This window comes from Rattus rattus, chromosome 2 (assembly GCF_011064425.1).
Source record: "Rattus rattus isolate New Zealand chromosome 2, Rrattus_CSIRO_v1, whole genome shotgun sequence".
Classification (NCBI taxonomy): domain Eukaryota; kingdom Metazoa; phylum Chordata; class Mammalia; order Rodentia; family Muridae; genus Rattus; species Rattus rattus.
Window position 1 is genome coordinate 135,548,495 of NC_046155.1, and position 25,248 is coordinate 135,573,742.

General features: G+C 44.9%; 1 protein-coding gene and 1 non-coding gene across 2 annotated transcripts in view; both read left to right on the forward strand.

The window, feature by feature from the left end:
* Positions 1-25,248, forward strand: part of Fam189a1 (family with sequence similarity 189 member A1) — a 406,652-nt gene that overhangs the window by 259,099 nt on the left and 122,305 nt on the right. The window lies entirely within an intron of this gene.
* Positions 12,815-12,956, forward strand: LOC116895013. The gene has a single exon (XR_004387200.1). It is a non-coding gene; the product is annotated as a small nucleolar RNA SNORA48 (small nucleolar RNA).

Sequence of the window (25,248 nt, forward strand, 5' to 3'; positions counted from 1 at the left end):
CTCACTGAACCAACACCAGTGCCAGTACCGAGACAAAGGTAATGTCTGGAGACATACAGACTCACCGTAAAAACGTTTAAACCGCATCCCTTTGCTAACCACTTTTTTTCTGCCAATGCTCTTATGTTGTAAATTGCAGGAGAATTAGAGAAGAGCAGACGGTGTTCAGAGCAAAGTGCTCTGAGTATCTGAAATTTCTGTGGCTGGAAACCTTAAGGATACAGAAAATGTATTTTTGCCTTCTCAGATAGCTTTATTTGATGAATGAAACTCTCTCGGGGCTTCAAGGAAGTTTCGAAAAACTGACAATGCTTTTTCTCGAATTTTGTTAAATAACATTGCCTTTATTCTCTGTTTTTATAACAATAAGTAGCAAAAACTACAAAGAAAAAAATCTTTTTAAGGAGCCCATAATCTTACCAGGAAAAATATTGATAATTTAATAAAAAAATTAGACAAGCTGTGTAGAAAAATGCAAAATAACTGTGTAAGGCTAGTTTGACACCTCTACCCCAAGCCTCCCTAACAACTCCATTATGAATGGCGGCTTTGTCTCCTTCCAGAAATCTCTGGTGATTTTGTATCTACACAGTTATTCATATACAAATTATTTTCTAATGGAAACAAAAGTGACTCGGCAGCATCTGCTCTGTTCCTTGCTTTTTACGATAGATAGTGGTGACTGTTCATACCTGCACAGAATGTCACCCGTCCTTCATAACAGCCACATATGCAGTCATCCGTCGGTATCCTGGGAGTATGGCAGGCACCCATGTGATAGATACTCAGACGCTCGTGTCCCTCATTGAAGATGGCAGTGCCCTTGAGTGACCCTCATCCTCCTTCCATACACTGTAAAGCCTATCTAGGTTATTTGTAACATCCGTACCATGTAAACTCTATGTGAAGAGTTGATATGCAGCCTCTCTTAGGAATGGCATGAGAAGCCTGTGCAGGGTCATTACAGATGCACCCTCAGGGGCCTAACTACACAGCGCCTGAGTGACACAGGAGGGCTGGTACTCATCCAACCAGGGCTGGGGATGACAGAGGATCTGTGACGTGGCTGTGGCCTGAGCATGGCCTGCTTATATATCACCATGATCCTGGAGGGTGCTCAGCATGCAACACATTCAATTTTTGCTATTTGGAATGTTCTGGTGTATATTTTCCCTTGAATATCATTCCTACAAATGCAGAGGGTGGACTCTGCTCTGTTTAAAGTCCTAAAACCAGTGAGCTCCTACTATGTGAGACCAGAGACCATACCTTGAATTTTTACTCATTCAGCTATCCTAGCCACTGTTTTGACAAAAACAAGAGGTTCATTTGGTTTGTTGGTTGGTTGGTTTTGTTTTGTGCAGAGGCCTGCTGAGTAGCTCAGGCTAGCCTTGAATTCTAATACCCTTTGGAGTACTGGAATTCTAGGTATAAGACCACACCCAGAGAGTCAGGCTGGCTCTTGGAATGCTACAATGAACAAATCGGGTGAAACATAGCTAGCTGTCTTTGTAAAGCTTGCATTATGATTAGGAAAATACATGTCTTATGTGATTGTTCCTTAGGAGAGGTTAATAAATGTCCCCAGGTAGGGCACTGATGACAGATTAAAGAACAGCTCCACCCAAGTCTAACTTAGTGAACCGGTAAGGGTATTGGGTTTACTTACAGGAGCATGAGGGGTTAGTTACAGGAATGTGGTAGACTCTCAGCAGATTCATCACCAAAACCCCCATCCTAGCATGCATGACAAATCTCTTCCCAGCCACAGTTATCCCTGTTTATATTGCCTTGGGGGACTCATGAATCCTGCAGATTTCAGGATCTTCCTGAGACTTGTGAATAAGTTTGATTGACTTCCTGAGTCTCAATGAACCTACCTCAGGATAGACTGTTTCAATTTAGTGGGAATACCTATACAACCAGGGAACAAAAACCGCTTAGACAGTTTGATTACGTGACATGATTAAAGGCAGAAAGACTATAGGTTCGGGGGGTGGGGTGGAGGAAGACTCTATATCTCACAGGTTGGCCAAGGAAAGCTTCCTGAGAGGTGACTTGAATGTTCAGGTTGGTGGATATCTGGGTTAAGAGGGCAGGATGGAAGGGAGAACACACCTGAAGACTGCAAACCAAGGTGCTACCTGGAGAATTGAAGGAATAGGCTAAAAACCAGCAGGGCTACAACCCAGAGACCCTGTGAGCACGTGATAAGAGGAGACTGGAGTGGAAGCAGACCACCATGACCACTGAGCAGAGACCTTGGATATGATGGGGCAGACAAGTTACCCCTTTGCCTCTGAGAATCCCTGACCAGCAGAATTCACAAGGATGGGAAAAGCTGGTGGGGTCAAGTGAGTACAGGTCAGCTAACTCTTACTCAGAATGCATGGGACCAGACTTTTGTTTGAATTTGGGATACTTTGAAATAGATAGTAAGTTATCTTGGGAATAAGACTCACGTGTGAACACAAACATCATTTATATTTCATGTGTGTCGTATCCACAGAGCATGGACATCAGTTTATATGGCGTTCTTGCTGCCCCTGCATTTTGTCTGAGCTCTGTCACTCGAGGTTAGGGGAGGAGTTTTTCCATTCGTGATGTTGTGTCTGTGCCCAGGAAGGTTCCAGTTTGAAATGTTAGCACTTTAGACTTCAGACATGTAAATAGGACTGCTCTGCCACCAGCAGTCGCAACACCTACAGCAAGTGTGCGAGGAGTTCATTTGGATGCTCTATAGAGCATTGTTCTACACCAGACTTCAGTTTGGGGGATCATAAAGTATTCCTTAAAGCTGCCTTGGGCAAACAAAGCTCGCTGACTCCAATCTGACACAGTCATGATGGGGTTTTTGTTTGCTCTTTGTACAAATCTCCAAATTTACTTACATGAATGTCACTTTTCCCTTTTCTTCTCTCTCCTAATTTTTTTTTAAGCCATCATTGCTAAGGTTTGTTAGCGATCTTCGAATCTAGGTTCACAAAAGAGAAAATGATTCTGTAATTTTCTTTTACCATGGATCCTTGCCAGAGTTTATGTTGCCTTTATGAAACACAAGGGAGAATAATTCTTTTTTATGTCCTCTGTCAGGGTTCATGTCAGATTTGTCCTACCTCTGCCTTCAATGTCTAACGACAACCGTCCTTTGGCTCCGGGCAATTTCATTTTTGCATTTCATCTCTCAGGTATATCTACAACTGACTATCACTCCAGGTCAAGGGGAGCTGGTGTCCTTGTCTGACTTCCATGGGCACTAGGTACATGTGGTGCTCACACAAACACAGAGGCAAAACCACGCATACATAGAACATTTTTTTAAAAAAATTAACGATTTAAAATGAAGATGTATATTTCATTTCCTGTTACCTTTTGTGATGGTTTGCATATGCTTGGCCCAGGGAGTGGCACTATTAGAAGGTGTGTGGCCTTGTTGGAGGAAGTGTGTCACTGTGGGGGTGGGCTTGGAGACCTTCCTCCTCACTGCCTGGGGACGCTCAGTCTGTTCATGGCTTCCTTCGGGTGAAGATGTAGAACTCAGCTTCTCCTGCACCAGGCCTGCCTGGATGCTGCCATGCTGATAATGGACTGAACCTCCGAACCTGTAAGCCAGCCCCAATTAAATGTTGTCCTTTATAAAACTTACATTGATTATGGTGTTCTAAAACCCTAACTAAGACACCTTTTCCTAGACTTTTGTTTTAGTTTCTGGCTTTGTAGAAAAATGGGTTCTAATATTCAGGCCAAACTTGCTTAGGGCAGTGTTATTCAAAGATGTTTTAAATCTATGGTTTAAAAAATATATATAGAAAAAAGCTTAATATTGACACAATATTTCTTTGCTTTGTCCCTTGTTAAAAGAAAAAAACACTCAATTTTCATTGTTTCTTACTTTAAAAAAACTGAGCCCAGAACCTCAAACATACGTTTTTATAATTTTGTTTGTTTGTTTATGTAATATAAGTACGCTGTCACTGTCTTCAGAAACACAGGAAGAGGGCATCAGATCTCATTACAGATGTTGTGAGCCACCATGTGGTTGCTGGGAATTGAACTCAGGACCTCTGGAAGAGCAGTCAGTGCTCTTTACCACTGATCCATCTCTCCAGCCCCCAAACATACTTTTAACCTGATCTAACCATCTGTGTTAGTGTTCACACATTGAGTCTGTATAAGCATATGCCATTTTGTAATTCCTTATATATGTATTTTCCTTCAGGGATAGGAGCCAGTCCCAGAGCCTTGTAGGTTAGGCAGGAACTCTATTCCTGAGCTTTGTCCTGGGTTCTTGTTTCATTATTTTTATTTAATTCTTTAACAAGTTCATGCATATATACAATGTTTCTCAATCATGTTCTACTGGAACCCTTCTCCCACTCCCTCTGGACCCTTCTACCAATTATTTTCCCCCTCTGACCTTCGTCTTCTCTTCTACAGAACAAGCAAACATTAAATCCAATTAGTTTTGCCAGAATTTGTAGGAGTGTAGGTCTGTCCACCTAAGCAACCTAGCAGAGGCCACACCATGGAGGAAAGTTAACTTCTTCTCCCCAGCAGCCATTCATTATCAGCAGCTCCTGGGCTATGGGCAGAAGCTCATGAGCGTCTCCCTCATCCAAGCCAGAATGTTGACTGACATGATCTTGCATGGGTGCAGTGAGCATGCTGTGTCTGGAAGACAGCATTTCTCAGGATTCCTCCACATTCTGCAGCTATTACATCCTTTTAACCCTCCCCCCTACTTTTCAGAGTGTTCCATGAGCTGTGGCCGGAGCGGAGTGGGTGTTGATATTAATGCCCCATTTAGGGCAGAGCATCCAACAGTCACATATTCTCAGCACTTTGACCATTTACACCGCTCAATACTGACTGCTGTCTACTGCAGACAAAAGCCTCTCTGAAAGAAGTGATAATGTGTGGGTAAAGTACACATATGTAGAAGGAAGCTTGATCAGTCCGTTTAGCAAAACAACAGTAGTAGGGTCTCCAGTGATGCCTGTGAACTTCGCAGGCACGGCCTCTAACTAGGTTTGCAGCATTAGATTTAAATTCTCTCTTTTGGAAACATTGGTTACCCCCACAACAGTTATACCACTATTGTAACAGATGCATCTTGCTGAGTAGGTCACTATTTATTGAAACACGTCCATGGCTGGGACAGTCTATTGGTTTTTGCAAAAGCTGGGCAGCAAGAAGGGACTTTCCACGTTAGTTCTAGCTTGGTTTCTCTACGTCGTGCAGCCAAAGTGTATCACGCCTTCGACAGTAGGGTCTTACCATATAGCTGTGATGGGCAACCAAGTAGCTCATATTTAGCTTTGATCAATAGATTACAAATGTATTTGTTTATGACATGCAGTATGAAAGGTCATTATTTGTATAAAATGTATAACCCTCAGAATAGATAATTGGCCTGTCCATCAACACAAAACATGTTGTCATTTGAGGGGTGAGGCTATTCAAAGTCCTAACTAAATGTACAATTAACTGTTGTAAGTACCAGTTACTGTACTTCACGGGAATAAAACATTAAAATGTGTCCCCCTAATCTGCCTGGACCCTTGTGCTCGCCATCCACTCTGCTTCTCCCGCTTCCTTTCCCATCCCTTTCCAACCTCTGGTAACTGCTATTCTACCTCCTGCTTCACTCATATCCGTTGTTTAGGATCTCATATAGGAATGAGAACATGAGGCATTATCTTCCCGGGCCCACTTAACTTCACTTGACATAGTATGTTACAGTCCCATCCATGTTGCTGGACCTGGCAGAGCCTTGCTTTATAGGGCTGCCTAATGTTCCTTTTGGGTACCTAGAGTGCCACATTGCCTTTATCCACTTCTCTGTGGATGGAATCTTGGAGGGAGCACGTATGTATCTTTGCTATTGTGACTCGTGCTGTTATTATCCAGCCTGAGTGGCGGCCTGTTTGTCATATGGCTTTCTTCTCCTGTGTGGAGCTACCCTATGGCAGACTGGTTGAGTCTTACAGTAGTTCTGCTTATACAGGCGCAGGCATCCTGCTTCCTGTAAAGACCATACTAATTTATATCTCTGCTTTTGTGTGCTCACTCGCTTACCCTCCTTCCCCTTCCCCTTCCCCTTCCCCTCCCCTCCCCCTCCTCCCTCTTCCTCCCCTCCTCTCTCTCTCCCCCCTTACCCTTCTGGTTGGAGCAGTGTGGTCTCAGCTTTTCCATCCTGGTTATTGATGGAAACAAGTGCTCCAGAGCTGGTTGGCCACTTGCAGAAAATGTATACTTAGATCGTTTGCCTGTTTGAATCAGATGATGGTGATTACTATAATTTTGCTGCTGTTAGTCTCACAACTCTGGGTGTCAATCCATTCCTGATGAGTAGTTTCTACCGTGTTCTGTAGGTTTTCTTTATGAAGGATCTTCTTCACTATACAGCTGCTTTTTAGTTTGGTCTAATCATATCTGTCGATTTTTGTTTCTGTGGCTTCTTTTTTTTCTTTATTGGGGGGAAGGGGGAGTCTCTGTTTTTGTTGTGATTTAGTCTCTAAGGGTTTGTTTCAAAATCTCTTTGCTGACCAGAAAGTCCCAGATTCGAGGAAAGCAAGAGCCTCCCAGGACCTCTGATGGGGATGATATTAGCTGAAATACTACACAAAGCCGAAATACTGTGGACACCATACCCAGAGGTTAGGCATGGCACACCCCCAGTTGAGGGATCGGGTCATCCACCCATCTCTAAAATTTTAACACAGAATCGCTCCTGTCTAAAGGAAATACAGGGACAAAGAGTGTAGCAGACACTGAATGAAAGGTTATCCAGAGACAGCCCCACCTGCAGATCCACCCCATATGCAGACACCAAACCCAGACACTATTGCTGATGCCAAGAAGTGCTTGGAGCCTCATATCGCTGTCTCCTGAAAGGCTTTGCCAGATCCTGACCAATACAGATGTGGATGCTTGAAGCCAACCATTGGACTGATGACAGGGACCCCAATGGAGGAGTTAGGAGAAGCAGTGAAGGAGCTGAAGAGGCCTTATCTGGCATCAGTGGGAGGAGAGGCCCTTGGTCCTGTGAAGGCTTGATGCCCCAGTGTAGAGGAGTGCTAGGGCAATGAGGCAGGAGGGAGTGGGTGGGTAGGTGGGGGAGCACCCTCATAGAAGCAGGGTAAGGGGCATGGGATAAGGGGTTCACAGAGGGGAGACCGAGAAAAGGGGATAACATTTGAAATGTAGATAAATAAACTATCCAATTAAAATATCTTTGCTGGCTATCTGGCTACAGCATCTGTCATGTCAAGGATTGCCAAGGTTAAATATCTAAGATTGATTTTGATGGGTCACAATCAAAGTTTGTGAAACTTATTATAAATGGCCAGTATTGGGAACCACTCGTAGTATCCACTGTATCTATCTCTTCACTGTTCCCAGCTGTTCCCAGCTACAGGCTTTACAATAGTGGGCCAGCAGGTCATGTTCAACTCATCTGTGGCAGTTTGCTAGCCATGGTCTACAGCCACTCTTTCTCCAAGGATCAGGTGACCTACTTTGAGACACGGCTTTCTGGGCAGTTGGCTGAGTGTCTGGGGTACAGCTGCTGTTTCTCTGTGGCTACAACCTCTGCTTCATAGCACAGCTCTGAAATGTGTTCTGCAAGTCCCCGAGGGTCTTACTCTGCATGTGTGCATCTTTGGATGTGGGGAATAATTAGGAACTCGGAAGATTCCTAGGGCTTGCCCAGAGTTCCCTCCATTCTAATGTTTGTTTCTCCGTAAAGTCCTCTCCTGTGAACAGTGATACTCTGTGGTCTCCCTCACCAGGCTCAGTGAGATGTGTGGCCTCTGCCTCTGCTCCACCTCCTTCTGCTGTGTCCTGTAATGCCTGCCCTGTGTGTGGTGGAAAACTAAGCTGTCTTGAAATGCATGCTTTCTGACTCTTGAGAGATGGACTTTTGCATGACCTAGAAAAGTGCTACCTCAGTTGTTCTGTCGAGTGCTAGCAGTGGGAGAGCAGTTCATTCCATCAGAGCGGAAAGCAGTCTGCAGGATGACTTCAAAGTAGTGGATTCTTTACATTTGATAGTTACTGTTGGTGAGAAATGTACAAGTAGCTGATAAAAACAAATGTTATGTTCTCATACCTCTCTCTCTCTCTCTCTCTCTCTCTCTCATTCTCTTTCCCTCACTCCTTCCTTCCCTCTCTCCCTTCACATCTACTTTGTGTTAAACAACTACACTTCAATGTGGGGCCTGCCCTAGAATGTGGTTGATATAGCAGGAGTCACACCATTAAAGAAAATGGACTCCCCATTTCCAGCTATGCCTTTTCTACAGGAGTTATTTATCTTGTGGCTACCCCGGATCCATTAAATGCATATGAGAGCCCAAATGGCAGGAATAATACAGTTCAGTTGAAGGCAGAGTTTTGATGCCACCAACTGCAGCTACATCTGCTGGGAATCTGGTCTTTCTGCACCCTTCCCGTGCATCGCGTTACTACAACCTTGGGGCGTCCAGAATACAAGCTCTTTCCTCTGAGCCCTCGGTGCTTTGTGAGCAGCAGTAATTCAGAACATCATGGTGGACAAAGATAGCTGCCTGATCTAGTTGTGTCTGTTACCTGTGAGTCCATGGTGCACAATGTTAAAACCTGATTCGTGGAGTCCTCTAATGCCTTGGCCATAAACTCTACCCTGGGTTCCTGGAGACAGCTTTAACCCATGTGTCGATAGCTGTGTTCTCTAGCAAAAGCTCTGCCTTTTCTCCATCTCTGTACAAATGGATGCTTTGTGGTCTTAAGCCAGACGGTATGCGGTATTTCCTTATACACCTTAGGAAACCGACTGGCACTAGTCTAGCCCAATTGCTGTTTTAATTTGCATTACTGAACTTGTATGTTATAGCTTTTCCAAGGCAGTGTCTCACTAGCTAGCCCAGAGTGGCCCTGAATTTCCTGTGTAGCTCAGGCTGGCCTTGAACTCATATGATCGTCTATTCACTAAACACAGTATATAAATCTTTAAAGTATGATTTATATTTGCATTTCTAAAACTTACACTTTGGAGTTTCCTGTACGGTTTTGGGATTTTTATTTTCTTATAGGTTCTTATAGTATCTCTCGTTCTTTTTAGAGTAGGTATTTCATGGCTTTTTATAAGGCTCTCTTTTTCAGTATAGTTATCTTTGGGGGGTGTGTTTTGAGGAAATTAGTTCCAAGACATACCATGGATATCAAAGTCCTTTGATACCTGAGTCCCTTATGTGAGGTGGTAGTATTTTCACAGAACCTCTTCACGCATTCTCTGTGTACCCTGCATCATCTCTGGATGGCTTCTTACTCTTGTGTGTGTGTGTGTGTGTATGTGTGTGTGTGTGTGTGTGTGTGATATGAGTTGTGTAAGTGATGAGTGTGTGTGATGAGTATGTGTGTGTATGTGTCTATGCGTGTCTGTGTGTGTGTGTGAAATGAGTGTGTGTGTGTGAAATGAGTATGTGTGTGTGATATGAATTGTGTAAGTGATGAGTGTGTGTGATGAGTGTGTGTGTGTGTGATATGAGTTGTGTAAGTGATGAGTGTGTGTGATGAGTATGTGTGTGTATGTGTCTATGCGTGTCTGTGTGTGTGTGTGAAATGAGTGTATGTGTGTGTGAAATGAGTATGTGTGTGTGATATGAATTGTGTAAGTGATGAGTGTGTGTGATGAGTGTGTGTGCATGTGTCTGTATGTGTGTCTGTGTGTGTGTCTGTGTGTGCGTGTGAAATGAGTGTGTGATATGAGTTGTGTAAGTGATGAGTGTGTGTGATGAGTGTGTGTGTGTGCATGTGTCTGTGTGTGTCTGTGTGTGTGTGAAATGAGTGTGTATGTGATATGAGTTGTGTAAGTGATGAGTGTGTGTGATGGTGTGTGTGTGTGCATGTGTTTGTGTGTGTGTCTGTGTGTGTGTCTGTGTGTGTGAAATGAGTGTGTATGTGATATGAGTTGTGCAAGTGATGAGTTGTGCGTGTGTGTGTGTGTGTGTGTGAGATGACGTTTCCTTAGTAATAACTTAGGGAGTAATGACAGAGATGAAGTCTATAGTTCTTTATAGATGCATTTTTTCCCAATATTTCAGCTCAGGTTTGAGTGTGTGATGTCGGAGCTTGCTAATACAGAAGGCTGACTCTATTCTCTATTAAGGTTTTTTTGTTAGAAGTTGTAACCTTTGAGTCAATTTCAACCTTTCTGTTTCTCTTGGCCTCTCCTCAAAGCTTTTGGGAATTCCTGCAGATCACTTATCATCCGTCACTTCTTATCCTCCCCTGCTGGATCCCAGTCCTGGCCATCAGCATCTCTTATCTGGATCAGTTCATATTGATCAGGAGGCCCCAGATAAAGAGAATTGAGTGTGTGTATGCAGGGGTGGGGGTCACATGCATGCATGCATGCAAAAGGATCATCTGAAGGGATTGGCTCATGAGGTGAGGAGGCTTGGCTGACAAGAAGATCCAAGACACAAGAGTATCACCATTTCAGGGGCAAGGGCTGTCTGCTGCCATTGTTCCCCTTCTCAGGATAGCAGTGTTTGTTCTAGTGAGGCCTTTGGGTGTTGGATGAAGAACACCCAGAAATGGATAATGTTTTTAAAAATGTGCTAAATTTTATATCTACAGATGTTGCTTTGGCTTAACACAGACACAATTGTCAAGTTCTCAGGGTTGGATTTGAGTAACTGACACAATGAGTCTGCCATTGCAGGATCCCGCCTGGCTCCGCCTTCCCAGTCTTGGGGGACTTAGTTGTCAGAAGCCTGAACCCCATCCTCATCTTGTCCCAGCCACCCTCTGATCCCTGTTGTCCTTGATTCCCAACTCTAGCCTAGTACTAACGTTTATACTGCAAATGAGGCAGACGCGGGGTCATTAGCCACTTAAGGTGGAAGCCAGAGTGTGTTTACAAGGTCCTGTCATGAGTGACTGCTGTTTTCAGTGTTCTCGGAATGAAATCAAATCCAAAGACCTTCACAGATTGTTTCCTGTCGCCCTGACTGGCGTCCTCTTTCCCCTCCAGATAGTGTAGTCCAGTGTCCTGTCAGTTCCTTGGTTGGGGTCCCATGAGCCCCTCCAGCCTGGCTAGTGCCATGTATCCCTATACCTCCCACAGGAGACCTGAGGACCAGGAACCAGGAAGGGCTCCTACAGCCTCCCAGACTAAAGCCGTCTCCTCACAGACGCTGCTCTGACTTGCACCTGGGGTGGGAATACCCTTCTGCGTTCATTGTTATTTTCTGGATAACTGTGCGTGATACACTCGCGGTCTCCTTGTGGGAAAGGGACTGAAAATTCCTCTCAGGAGGTTGTCGTGGTCTGCATAATTCTGCTCCTAAAATTTGGCCATTATCGTTCCTATGTAGTTGCTTCCCAGACAGCACACAAAAAGGAAGGAGTTTCTGCAAGTGAAGTCTAATGATCTGTCCACTGATCCACTCTGGACGGTAGGCTTGGCAGCATCTGCCCACTTCCCCTCCATGGGGCTGTGGGGCTCTTCCCCTCCAATCCAGCCTCGGCTGTACACTTAGGTCTACCTTCCCCTTGGCAGTTCACCCTAAAGACCACATGAATGAGAATGGACCATAGGATGCACGACTTTATGCTGAGGTCTCAATGAGGTAGTCTGCCGGCAAGATGGCTCAGTGGGTAGGGCACTTGCTTGCCAAGTCCTTGTTCCGTCCCTGAGACCCACTCGTGGTAGGAGAAAACCACCTCCAAAGTTTGTCCTCCAGCCTCTACGTGTAAGCCGTGGCACATGCCTGCCCCTCTCCCCCACATAATAGAAAGATAAATGTAATTTTAAATGTTTTTTTAAAGGATTGTAAATGGCACACTCACAGTGGGACCTCAGTGGAAAACCAGGAGACCCTGATCTGGGGATAGAAGGTTGTACCCCACCCGTGACAGCAGAGGTGGTGGCAGCCTCTTGGGTCTCACGAGGTTTCACTTTATCTAACTTTAAAATGGTAATAATGACATTTCCCTTTTGTTCTTCAACCTGACATTTAAAATGTGCCTTGAATTTCTGGGAAGAAAAGGACCCCACGCAAGCCAAAAGGCTGTGCTGGTATTAGCAATAGTTACAGTACATATTCAAAGCAAACACACGCTCCACAAATACGTCTTTTTATAGCCACTCTTCCTGAAACACAATTAAAATTAGATGATGTGAGTTAAGAGAGAGGAACAAAGGACATTAAAATGACATTAAAAGAAGAAAAGAAGAAAGATCGAAACTCTCGAAGGAAATGGACAGATGGGAAATGTCAGCAGCATTTTGGAAGGATGATAAAAACCAGCCACTGTGCGGTGACTGGGCGGGCTTCTCTCTGCTCTCTCCCCCTGCTCGGGGCTGAGGGAGAAGCTTGGTACCCAGAGGAAACTGACTGGCTCGACTCGGTCTCACAGAGGCTCTGGAATTAGTCAGCAGCTGACTGAAGGGAGAGTAAACACTAAAAGATGGGTTTACAGCCTGGGCTAAGGATGTACTCTGTCTGCCTTCCTCCTCCGATGCTGTGCGTTGTGGTGGCGGGGCGCTGTGTGTCTGTGGCCCACCTTAGTGCAGCAATGAGCTTGTCCCTTGCGAGTCCATTGAAAAACCAGACTAATCCATCAGAGCCTATGGATGCCGAGTACAGCTGAGGCAGGAGTGAGAGGTCTGATAGCGTGGGAGTCTGCGCTGCAGTAGCGCACTAGAAAACCCTCGGAAGTTCCGTGGCTCGATACCTCATACGGCCACCAGGCCTGTGGGGCAGCTTTCCGCTGTGTGGCCAGAGAGCCCAGGAGATTGCTTCCGGGTGAAAGCCCGGCCTGGCGCCCTGGACATGGGCAAAGAGACACGTTGGTGGTGGTGGTGTTCTTATAGCAGTCAGGGGCAGAGCAGAAGGCTGTCCTTTGCTCACCCGAGCCTGATGCCTGGCTTGGTGGTCAAGCTGTTTTATACTTAGGACTCAGAGAGCAAAGCAAAGCTAAGCTAAGCAAATCGACGAGGCGAGCTCAGGAGGAGGAAGTCAGCAAATACCTGTGTTCCACTAGGCCACGTGGTGTGGGTGGGGGAAGAAGCCCACACACCTGTCCTCTTCCCCACTGCACAGGCAAACCATAGCCACCCTCTCATCAAAGGATGTCACCCAGGGGCCTGCCAGATGCATGCATGACCAGTGTGCAGCAGGAGCCACCGCGATGTGTATGTGGTGGACAGATGTGAGAGACAGGGAAATAGAGCTGCTTAAGTATTATGAAGAGAGATGGAACTGGAGATTGGAGGGAGGAGATGAGTAGTCGGGTTATGAGTGGCCAGCCCTGCCACCTGAGGCCATGCTGAGTTCCCAGTCCAAGCTGCCACCAAGGGCCATGTCCAGCTCCATGACTATGCCACAGCAGGGGTCGATATCCATGGCTCATATCACTACCAGGTGGATAGCCAGGGACTGTGCAGAACTGGCCCTGCCTCTCACGGGCTGTGGCACTCTGAAGAGCTGGTCCCACCCCTCACTAGCTACACCCGGCCTAGGCAGAACTATGGAGCTGAGCCTGGCGGCTGGGGTGTGGATGTGCTGGCCCTGAGACCATGAAAGTAGACCCTGATCCAGCTTACTACTGAGGACAGCGCTGGGTGGTCTAGCCACAGTAGAGCAGTGCTGGAGAGTTTGCCCGTGGTGGTGCTGACCATCTCTGCTGCTACCGAGGCCTAGTTCCAGGGCTCTGAGTTGGCCCACCCCAAAATCTGTATCTGTGAACAGTTGGGACTCACGAAAGGGCCAATCCTGCTGATCCTAAGCTGCAGAATCTCCATGACTCAGGGAAACAGCAGGATAAGCAGGAGGAGGCCCAGTGAAGGTTCAATATTGATGCTGTCACAGAAGCCAGCGATCTCGAAACAGACCCATGACTCATGACAATGACCTTTTGCAAGTAAAGATGTGTGGCTAGAGGGATATACTGTGGGACACACTGTGACATACTACAGCTTCTGTGATTAGTGTTTCCTATGCTTTGTGTGTGTGTGTGTGTGTGTGTGTGTGTGTGTGTGTGTGTGTGTGTTATTTGAGGGAGGCTGCAAGGGTGCATGGTAATATGAGGGGACAGGAAGATGACTGGGATTGGAGTGCATGATGTTAAACTCACAAAGCGTCAATAAAATTGTTTTAAAGGGGTCTGCTTAGGGGCTGGGGATTTAGCTCAGCGGTGGGCGCTTACCTAGGAAGCGCAAGGCCCTGGGTTCGGTCCCCAGCTCGAAAAAAACAAAAAAAAAAAAGGGGGGTCTGCTTGTTACCTTTGACTCTCAAAGCTACTATTAGAGGTAAGAAGGCGTAGAGGGTGTCACCCTGACAGTGAGTGGGGCAGAGCAGAGGTGACACTTGCCACCCACACATGTCTGATTACCTACTACAAAGAAGGCTGGAAGTGTATGAGATTTGTGGATGTTCGATGCACACAGGCCTTCCCTGTTTCTTGAGGTAGAGTGGAAGTCTACGGAGAGGAGAGTGAGATTGTTGCCTGTTTGTCTGCTCAGCATGGTTGCCCCCAGCTGCCTTTGACTCCTGTGAAGCTGAGTACTCGTCTCCACAAAGGCAAGGGTCAGATGGGAGCCCTGGTGTACAAGTTCAAGGCTCAGGAGAAAGACTAGCCCCTGGGATTTTACAAACTATGACTGGGAACCTGTCTGGCAGTGTAAAGGAAAGACATAGCAGGGCACTGTCAGTGAGCACAGTGCTCACAGAGCTAGCGGAGGCTTCCGAATCTTCCTACGGTTACTGAGACAATTAGGTTTTATGCAAGAATACCTGGAAAGATCAATACCTGGGGCTGCTGTCATAACTGCCTGTATTGAGCACGTGTAAACTAGGAAATGCTCTGGATGTTCTGCATAACAACAAGGGGCGAAACAGACAAGATTCCCATTCTCTTGAAGCTTTACTCAGACGTTGGGTGGCTTCTCATGATACTTTACTTAGACGTTGGGTGGCAGATGATATAAAAAGATAAATCATGTCCTTACCTATTTTAATGAAACCAATTGTCTCTTCATATTTATTAAAGATCTGGATACCTTGTTGGTTGAAGACCTTGCTCACTTTCTGTTGTGCTGTTGAAATTTTTCCGTAGTAATTGATTTTTTTTGAAATGAACACTTTGCTTCTGTGGACTGTTGGATATTCGTGTACATGCACACACATGCACACAAGTACAGAAACACATGCAAACGCATCTGGCATATAAGGGCTTGCCTCTTCACGTCGGTGTATTCTTAACGGTATCATGATTTAAAAGGAGTTGCTCTTGTCTCAAGGTGACCAGGGCTCATCCCCTGTTGTTGTGTGAGAGTATCGCTAGCTTCCTTTTCACAGGAAGATCCAAGACTTAGTTCTTACAGTTTCAAAGGCACGGTTTCATCTTCTCATATATTCACTTAGTGGATCCAGGGCTATTTACTGAAGGGAAAGTCCTTTCCCCACAGTTGTGCTATGCTATTTGGTGGCAAATGATGGATCCTGGTGTCCACAGGTTACTTGCTAGGTTCCTTCTTTGAATTTATTGATTTCCAGGTATTCTTGCATAAAACCTAATTGTCTCAGTAACTCTAGGTAGATTCCGAAGCCTCCGCTAGCACTGTAAGCACTGTGCTCACTGACAGTGCCCTGCCATGTCTTTCCTTTACGTTGCCAGACAGGTTCCCAGTCACAGTTTGTAAATTTCTGGAAGGAAGCTCTGCTGGAAGTGTTGACGGGACTGTGATGGATTCAGATGTGAGAATGAGCACAGTTGTCATCATGAGTGGAGCGAGCCTTCTAGTCAGGTCTTCTCAAACTTCACTAATGGTCTACAGTTTTCTGAGCAGAAGCCTTGTATTAATTTTTATTAGTTATATGTCTAAAGTTTTGTGTGTGTGTGTGTGTGTGTGTGTGTGTGTGTGTTGGTATATGGTGTCTAAGGTGTGTGTGTGGGTATCTATGGTACATGTGTATATATGGTGTGGTATAGTGTATATGGTATGTTGAGTGTGGGTGTGTTGTATGTGGTATATGTGTGGTACATGTGTGGGTATGGTATATGTATGTTGTGTATAATATATGTATGTGTATATGTGTAGTGTGTATGTTATGTAGTGTGTGTATATTGTATGGAACTATGAGTTTATGATATATGTGTATATATGGTGTGTGGGGTATGTGTGTTTGTGGTATATGCATAGTATATGTGTAGTGAACATATATGTATGGTGTGGTATGGGGTGTGTGTGTATAGTATGTATGGTATGTAATCTGTGTGTGGTCTACGGTATGTCTGATGTATATGTATTTATGGTATGGTGTGTGTGTAGTATGTATGGTATGTGTTGTGTCTGTGTGGTGTGTGTGGTCTATGGTATGTATGATGTATATGTATTTATGGTATGGTGTGTGTAGTATGTATGGTATGTGTTGTGTCTGTGTGGTGTGTGTATAGTGCGTGTCATATATATATATATATATGTCATATATATGTATGTATCGTGTAGTATGTTTATGAGTGGTGTGTAGTATAGATGGTATATGTATGTGTGTAGTATATGTGTATGTGTGAGATATGTATTTGTGGTAGATATGTGGTGTGTGTGGTACATAGTATGTGTGTGTGTGTGTGTGTGTCTGTGTCTGTGTGTGTGTGTGTGTGTGTATGTGTGTGCGTGCGCGATGCATGAGGTGCTATTAACTACTGCTGTACCTCAAACCACTGTGACTTAAAACAGCACCAGCCTAACATTCCTCATGATTCTGTTTGTTTTTCTTCTGCTGGTCCTGCTTCCAGTCACTCATTGATGGGGGCTGGGAAAGCTTAGTGTCCAAGTGGCCTTAGGAGGTGGGGGAGCCAGTCATCACTCAGCTCATGGTCTAGACTGGGCTTCTGTCTGTGATACCGGAAACTGCCAAGGCACTTCCAGAGGACACAAGCAAACAGTGCCAGCCTCTAGAGGCCTGAACCCAGACGTGCACAAATCCAACCTCTGCCACATGCTGTTACTCAAACCATGTCCCAAAATTAGTTCACATTTGAGGACGGAGAAAGAGTCCCTGCTTTCTCATTGAAAAATCGGGCTGCCACATTAAGCCATATTATTCCATACAGTTTTTAGAAAAATGTACCACATATATTTTAATTCCATTTTCTGTTTGTTATGAGAAAATAGATATAAAACTGTATTTTGCATCTTAACCTTTATGTCCAAGTACTTTCCTACATCTAGTTATTAACTGTATTCCTTCTGAACTCTCTGCCTACACTATGTTGTTTGAAGAACAGAATAATTTCTTTCTGAATATGTCTGGATTTTCTTTCTTTTTTCTGATTCCACTGTCTGGTCCTCCAGTGAGGTGTGGGCATGAGGGTCTTTGCTTTGTTTCTCGTCACAGCAGGACTTTCCCAGCGTTGCAGCGATGCAGCCACTGTGCCGTTGTGACTGTTTCCATCTGTTTCCAGCTTGCTAGTTTTTGTTGGGCTATAACTATATGATATGCCTTTTTTTTATTGAGAGCACCATAGCAGGCGAATCCTTTATTCTGATAAAGCGGTAAGCTATTGCGATTGCTTTTTGAATGTCAGATGGAGGTGTTTCCCTTATTGGCACTCTCTTTGCTTGCACACATCCTCTTGATTTTTGTGTGTGTTGTGTTTATTCATGATTTTGATTATATATTCCTGAGGGAAGTTGGCCTTTGATCTTCCTTTTCTAAAATGCCCTTGCCATATTTTTATATTTGAATACTATCTTCATAAGAAATACTGAGGAAATAGTTCTCTTTTTCTTCCTGGAAGCGTTTTGTTTGGAACTGATGTGATTTCTTCTATAAATGCTCAGAAGAACTCACTAGTGCAGTCATCTGGGTCTAGAATCTGTTTTTAAGTTCGTTTTGAAACTCCCAGTTCATAAGTTACAAGGGCTATTCAAGTCTCAGGGCTCTTACTAGTTTCGTTTGGTTGCGTTCTAGAGTTCTCCAGCTTCATCTGTGCTCTGCATGTTTGTTGGCAAATGCGATGCGAACTATTCTGCTGTGTCTGTTGGCCCCTCCTCTGAGTGAGCACAGAGATGGTTCTATGCCTAGAGAAGCTGGAAACCAACAGAGATTCTTCCAGGGGTGTTGACAAGGGCAGTCAGTAGTCACAGAATTGGCAGGACGCCCTCTCTGCCTGCCTCCCGTGTCAGGTTACTGCCATTGCCTCCCATTGGAAGGATTCAGTAGATACCATCTGTATTGGTGTGGGCCAAGTGGACCATGCCACCAGACAGAAGAACCCAAGCCCTGAGAAACTCAGAATTGAGTATGGTAGGCGTGGGGTCAGCGCCCTGCCAAACTGTCTTCTCTGGAATAGGAAAACCTGATACCCCACTGAGAGGACCATGGCTGTCAGTAGGTAGCATAGAAACCTGGAGTTCTCCATGCTAATGAGGTATCTAGATAGGCACAGGGTTGTTTAGCCAATGAGCTTCCCTTCCTGGGCATTCCTTTCTGCAATGGATATTGAATCCCTGGCTCACCCTGAGTAAAGTGTATGCATTTACATTCGATATCAAATAAAGCAGTTTAGACAAATAAGGACCGCCTCTTCGTCAATGGGGGGAGGGGTCTTGATAAAGAGCGGCACCTAAATATCCAGAAGATTCTCTCAGCCCTTCCATAATCTTGGCACTCACTTGGACTAAACCTGGTTCCGCCTCCATTCAGGGTTCAACCTTCTCCTTCCTGTCTGGCATGGGGATGTTCTGAGGGGAAGCATGGACTGGGGAGCCCCGTTCTCAACTCCTAGTGGTACCCCAGTATCTCCTGGGTACACAAGAGCCTGGGAACCACAACAGTCTGCTCAGACCCCATTGTTTCCCATCCTAGAAAAGAGGGACTGAGCACCTCCATTAGGCACTGTGTTCTGCCCCCCACCCCTACCCCAAGGAGCTGGCTGGTGGCACTCCAGCGATGCAGCAGTGAGGCAGCCCAGCATACTGGTCTAGTTCCTGTTAACATACTTTAATGCCCAGACATGGATAGTTTATAAAAAGAAGAGGTTTATTTAGAGGCTTATCATGGTTTTTTATGCCAGCATCAGCTTCATTCAGCCGAGGACTTTATAGCAGGGGGTGTCATAATGCCAGGAGAGTGTGTAAGAAGAAAGGTCTCATGCTCCCAGTGTGACCTAAGTATCTCCCTTCATTTTAAAGGTTACAGTACTCATGACATCACTACAATTAGCACAAAGCTTTCAACATAGGAATCCACTGGAACAGAGAAAATTCATTCCTTCAACATGAGAGATAAGTTCTAGCTGAGTGGGTTTAATTTGAGTTAAGATGCCAGGAGTTCACCGCTGCTCAAAGCTTCCACTTAGCGCTTCAGGGTTCTAGTCATGAAAACTCAAAGGCTGACGTTCACAGGGCACAATGAGGCAGGCATTTAGAAAGGAGTGTGCTACGGGTTCACAGATAGGAATCCAACAGTAAGAGTCCCTGTATTGCAGAAATAAGTCCCAAAGATGGGTGCCATCAATTTTCTGGTTTAGGTGCTTTTTAATAGGGTTTATAGCAGGTGAGCTGGCCAGTCTAATTGGCGAAGCTTCAAGGTGTCTGTTCGTCTTTTCATCACAGGGATGGATTGGAGTTTTGGTCACACCCTCACAGATAGTTTCTAGGCAACTGTGTAACAGAAGAATGATCACAGGAAACAAGAGCAGGAACCATGGCCCAAACACTCCTTGCATTTCTGACCTCTGACCAAGGGCAAGAATTAAGGTCCTGGTCATAAGAAAGTACCAGATTGGGGTTGGGATTTAGCTCAGTGGTAGAGTGCTTGCCCTAGCAAGCGCAAGGCCCTAGGTTCAGTCCCCACTCAAAAAAAAAAAAAAAAAAAAAAAAAAAAAAAAGTACCAGATTCTATTTCTTGTTCTTATCACTCTATAAAATGGATTCAAACCCTAGCCCTAGCCCTAAGCCACGTGGAGAGACTCAGTTCTAGCAGAGGAACTCAATGGCTGTCTCCATCTCCCCCAGTGTTGCAAGGCCCTCCTCTTAGCCTGTCTAAGGCTTTTGGAGGAGCATGCGTCATCTGTGTCCTCTGCTTTTATTCCAAGGTGTGTCAGGATTGTCTGGGTTCAGAATTTAGTGATATTTTCCATCCTCACTTCAAAGATTCTTATGACCAATATTAAGATCTTTAAAGGTATGGCCATGCCCGCCCTGTCTTTTGATCAAGGTCAGGATGCTATGATGGTCAGGATCTTATAATGGTTCCATTGGAGTACTGGAGTTGAAACCCCCTATAGAATGGCATCATTATCCCTCCTCTGTGCTTAGATATAAAAGTTCCACTGCCTAATTATCGATGACAGTATTCAGGATGTTGCAGAGATGCGTAGCCAAGGAATAGCGAGCTAGCCCATACAACATACATCTCCATGAGCTAGACCATCTAATTTGTTAAGTATACTTGGATCTGTAGGTAAAAAGTCACATAACAACTCATTTCCCACAGTGTGTTCATTGTTAATTGTTTAATGCAACTACAATGCAAAGTCCATGGTTAATATTATTTTCCTCTTTCTCCCTCTAGAACCCGTATTTGCTTTGTTTCTGGTGGGAATGTGCAGAATTTTTATTTAGTTTACATAGAAAGTCTTTGTTTCCTGACTCTGTGGGTCCAGTAAATCTATTCTTCTATACAAATGTAATGGCAGTGTTCCTGAGTAGACAATTCCTGGTCCAGTCTTCTCTCTTCTTACAAACCTCTTGGCATTTCCTGGTCTGTGCTTCTCTGTGATCCCAGTGAGAGCTGTGGTATGAAAGTTCCCCCAGAACTTTCTGTGTGGAAGCTTGTACGATTTCTTGCTAGTCTTCAAATTCAGAGACTTGGCCAGGGTGTATTTAATTTGGACTTTTCTGGTCACTTTTGATATGAGTCTCCAGTTTGGTTTTCTGCTCTGTTTACTCCCTGGTATAGCTGTGTCCCTCCCCGAACTCCTACAAATTACCCAGAGTGCTTCCTGCTCCTGTCCTTCCTGTCTTCTTTCTTCGTTTGTGATTTTTAGTTCATTAACTCGTTGTCTTGTATTATATGACACATGTTTCATACGGTCTCCCAAAGCACTAATGCGTTCTCAGTGGGCACCACTTTTTTTTTTTTTTTACAGCTCTTCTCCTCAAATTTTAAATTAAAATACCAAGCACTGTTCCATCCTCAGAGTATTTTACCACACTCTAATAATAACTCCTTATGTGTTCTCATTATGTCTTTTTATTATAAACTCTACTTCTGTTCCCAACATTAGTTCTGCTCCACCATAGACATCTGTTCCAGATCCTGCCGTCTCCTTCCTTGAAGCCACTGTATGTCTAGGTGGCATGCAGGTCTGTTTTCTCTGATCATTGTCTTGGGTACAGATCTTCCCCAGTGCTGGTTTTGGGCTCAACTTAGACTGTGGTGGTCTCAACCCATATAAGGCCACATGGATTACTCGGAAGACTTGAAGGCATGCAAGGCTAGCTTTCTCTCTGTGGTGCTGTTCCTCTTCCACTTCATCCTTCCCTCCCTTCCCCCGTCCTCTGTGTGTGAGTGTGTGTGTGTGTGTGCGCGCGCAGACTGACACACACTCTAGGATTTGAACTTACAACTCGGGACTGGAGAGATGGCTCAGCAGTTAAGAGCACTGACTGCTCCTCAAGAGGTTCTAAGTTCAATTCTCAGCAACCACATGGTGGCTCACAACCATCTGTAATGGGATTCAATGCCCTCTTCTGGTGCGTCTGAAGACAGGGACAGTGTGTTCCCATACATAAAATAAATAAATATTTGAACTTATAACTTTAGACATGTTAGGTCAACACACTACCAACTTGTCTTTTTAGATATAGCTGGGGTGGATAAGATAGTTTCTCTTTGGAATCATCTCCAGGCCTCACTTACAAGTTATCTTTCAAAGAGGACATCTGAATCCTTCCAGAACTGACACCTTAGTTTCCTTGCATGGTTCTTGTTCCTGTCTTGTTACTCAGGAAACTCTTAGATCAGCTGGTTTACTACACTATGACCTGGTGTAGTTGTTCCCTATCCTGGGCTCTAACACAAACCTGGTGACTGTCCAGTTCATGTGACCTATTACCTGCAGACTGTTGGCTGAATTTGGGTCTCTGGGCTTAACTGTCAGCGCTGAATATGTTCTTCCACTGTAGACTATGAGGACGAAGAGAGGGTCACCCTCTGGACAAAGATACAGCTCAGGTATCATCAGTGACCACTGAAGACCAGGGAATGTTTACTTGGCTGACCAGGAACTTTCTTATGGTTTCCTATGGTCTGCACATTACAATATAGGGGTCAGAAAACAAGGCTAAATTTGGAAGTTCTGCAGGAGTCCAGGTGTCAGAGACATTCATACTCCTAAAGACTTTCAGACATCAGGTGATAACTTCCTGTCTGCTCCTAAATAAACAGAGACCAGGGTTGTACTACTCAGTAAAGCCTCAGAAGGCTGGGATCCAGAAACGGAGGTAGTGGTCCAAGGAACTAATGTCGGATGGAACTTGCCTTGGTGGGTGCTCTCAAGGAACCACTGCTGGGCTCTTGGGATCATTCATGTTAAGATTATGTCCACAGAACGTGAAGACATGGGGCAATTTTGAAACAAATTTTGTCTTTCCCATCTCCAGACATTGGCTAGGCAATTGGTCAAGCCAATGAACTTTCCCCTTTACCCAAGTCCTATGCAACAACTGGATGACTTTTGGCCACAGAGAAGGAAGCCGGCTATCATTGATTGTGCACTAAGGTCTGAACTTCAGCAACATATCAGGTTCAACCTTCAAGTGTGTCCAGAGCTGAGACAGGTAGACCAGTTGGCACATGGGCAGAGGCTGGAGTCCCAGTATTACTATATGGAGCCTTATGCAGCTGGGTGCCCAGTCCTCCTAGTCTACTAAGTCTATCAGTGTTGGTTGGGAAACTTTAGGGTTGCTCTTAGCAGCAGGTGAAATACAATATAGCTTACAAAGTCTTGACCAAGGGAGCTATGGTAAAACAGTATAGATAGAGACTGTTACAGATATGGCATCTCAGCTTACCAAAGTCAGGGACTTACATTCTTTCTAGTTCTCTGTCCTGCCAGTTTTAATTTGTTTTTAATGTGTTAGCTTACCTCTTCTTAGTCATAAAATGATTGCCACTACTTAGGGAATAATCATGCGAATGGAATTGGCCAGCATGGAAGGACAGTTTTCTTTCTTGCCTATAAACCTCTTTTTTAAGAGCAGATAAATAGCTTTCAGATGTTGCCCAAAATATCCCTCACTGCTCATTGGTTTGAATAGGGTCACATGTCCATGCCTCAACCACTAACTTGGTATTTAGCATCCATGTAATGAGCTGCATAATTTGTTTATAAATTTAGAAATATCATCCTTGAGCAAGGTTCATCAAGTAAGAATGTGGGTGGCTGTTAATATTAAATATCAGCGAGTCGTGCTGAATGCTGTAAACGGCATCTAATAATCACACTTAGACATGAAGAATTAGCATAACAGATGTAGCCACATTAATTAATTACTATGTGAAATTTCCCAGTGCACGGCGCTTAAATGTCCAGAATAATAACCACATTGAATTAGGTAATTTGCTTAGAAGTAAATATGCTAGGGGAAAGATGCATGTACAGTGTGGACCACTTAGATAATTATAGACAATCGAGCCATCGGAGAGAAATTCATTGGCGTGTGGCTAGTGGTTGGTTGGATCTGAGGAAGCAGCTAATTAGTCGCTGTTTGCTTTTCCCACACCACATCGTTCAAGCTTGTGGGATTAATAAAATCTCAAAAAAAAAAGCAAGGGCCTTGGTGTATCCAGCCAAATTAGGGGATTGTGTTGCTAGCTTCAGGGCACAGAAAAGCTCCAGGAAGTCCAGATACTGCTCTTTTCCTGCATTTAAGGTCATCTTCCCAGAATGGTTCCCTGACTGATGAGCGAGGGCTGCAGCCAGGCCAGCTGAGGCAGAGCCATGAGGCAGGCTCCTGTGAGTCTCATCCAAAGAGCTGTCCCTTGCCTCACTTTCTCCACAGAGTAAGTGCTCATCTTACCGTGTTTGTCCTTTCCCATCTTAGTATTTTTCCTGGTGCTACAGGACCTCTCTTGTCTGTTCCATTTCCTGCCTCTTTCTTACCCTAGCTTTGTACCTTGTTTTGTCTTAACTGAGCTTATGTTTGTTTATTCCCTGGAATGTCTGTCTGTCTGTCTGTCTGTCTGTCTGTCTGCCTGTCCGTCTGTCTCTCCTTCCCTCTCTTTCTTTCCTTTTCTTCTCAAGGCTTTTGACAGCTTCATATAGCAGTCAAAGCATATTGCACAGGAAGGAGATGTGCAGAGAGAGATTTGAGAGAGGAGGCCAGAGGAGCAAACGTGATCACAGAACAATCGATAGGTGTAGGAAAACGTTAGGAACAAAACTCATCGTCTTGTGTAGTTAATATCCACTAATTAACGACCAATATGCACACATAACGACTGGGGAGAAAAAGTTTCCTTTTTATGCTGGGTTTCTAGCAATTGCCCACTTGAAGTTTCTAACTGATGAGTGGGTCAGCTTTGCTACCGAGCGAGGTTGCTAGGCAGCATAGGATCTACACATTGGCAGGGGATTAGGGATAAGCCTTTTAATGGTGTGGTAGAAGCGACCCGCTCGCCCAGGGGTATCTCAGTGTCACGCCTGTCCCAGGGTTGGCCCTGTGAAGTGTAAGTGCATCAAGATGGGGACGAGGGAGTTTGAGCACCCACTCTTCTGGACTGACCGGTTTTCATTCTAAGAAAAGCAGAGACTTCACCCAGGTCTGTACGACCTCTATGTTCTGTCCATTGGGAACCAGATATTCCGGGGGAAAGGTCTGGGTTGCCCAGGCTCCAAGCACAAGCCTCTAGAAGCTATCCGCCTCCAGTGAAGACTCATTTGGGCGGATGCATGGTTTAAGGATCATCTCAGGGGAAAAGCGTTAGGTTTGTTTGTCTACATTAAGGAGTAATCATTCTTGTTGTTATTATTATTTTATAGAAAGGGCACCGTGAGCTGCCAGATGGGCAGCTTCCAGACAGAAACCTGGCCACCATCATTCTCATTTCCAGTCTTTCTCGTTTTAGGGTCCCTGTGTTTTCCTTGCATACAGAGCCTCACTGTTCTCCGTAGGCAGTGAGGAAACATTGGCATGGCGAGCCATTAAAGCAGAGGAGCACGGTTCAGGGAGGAGTTGAA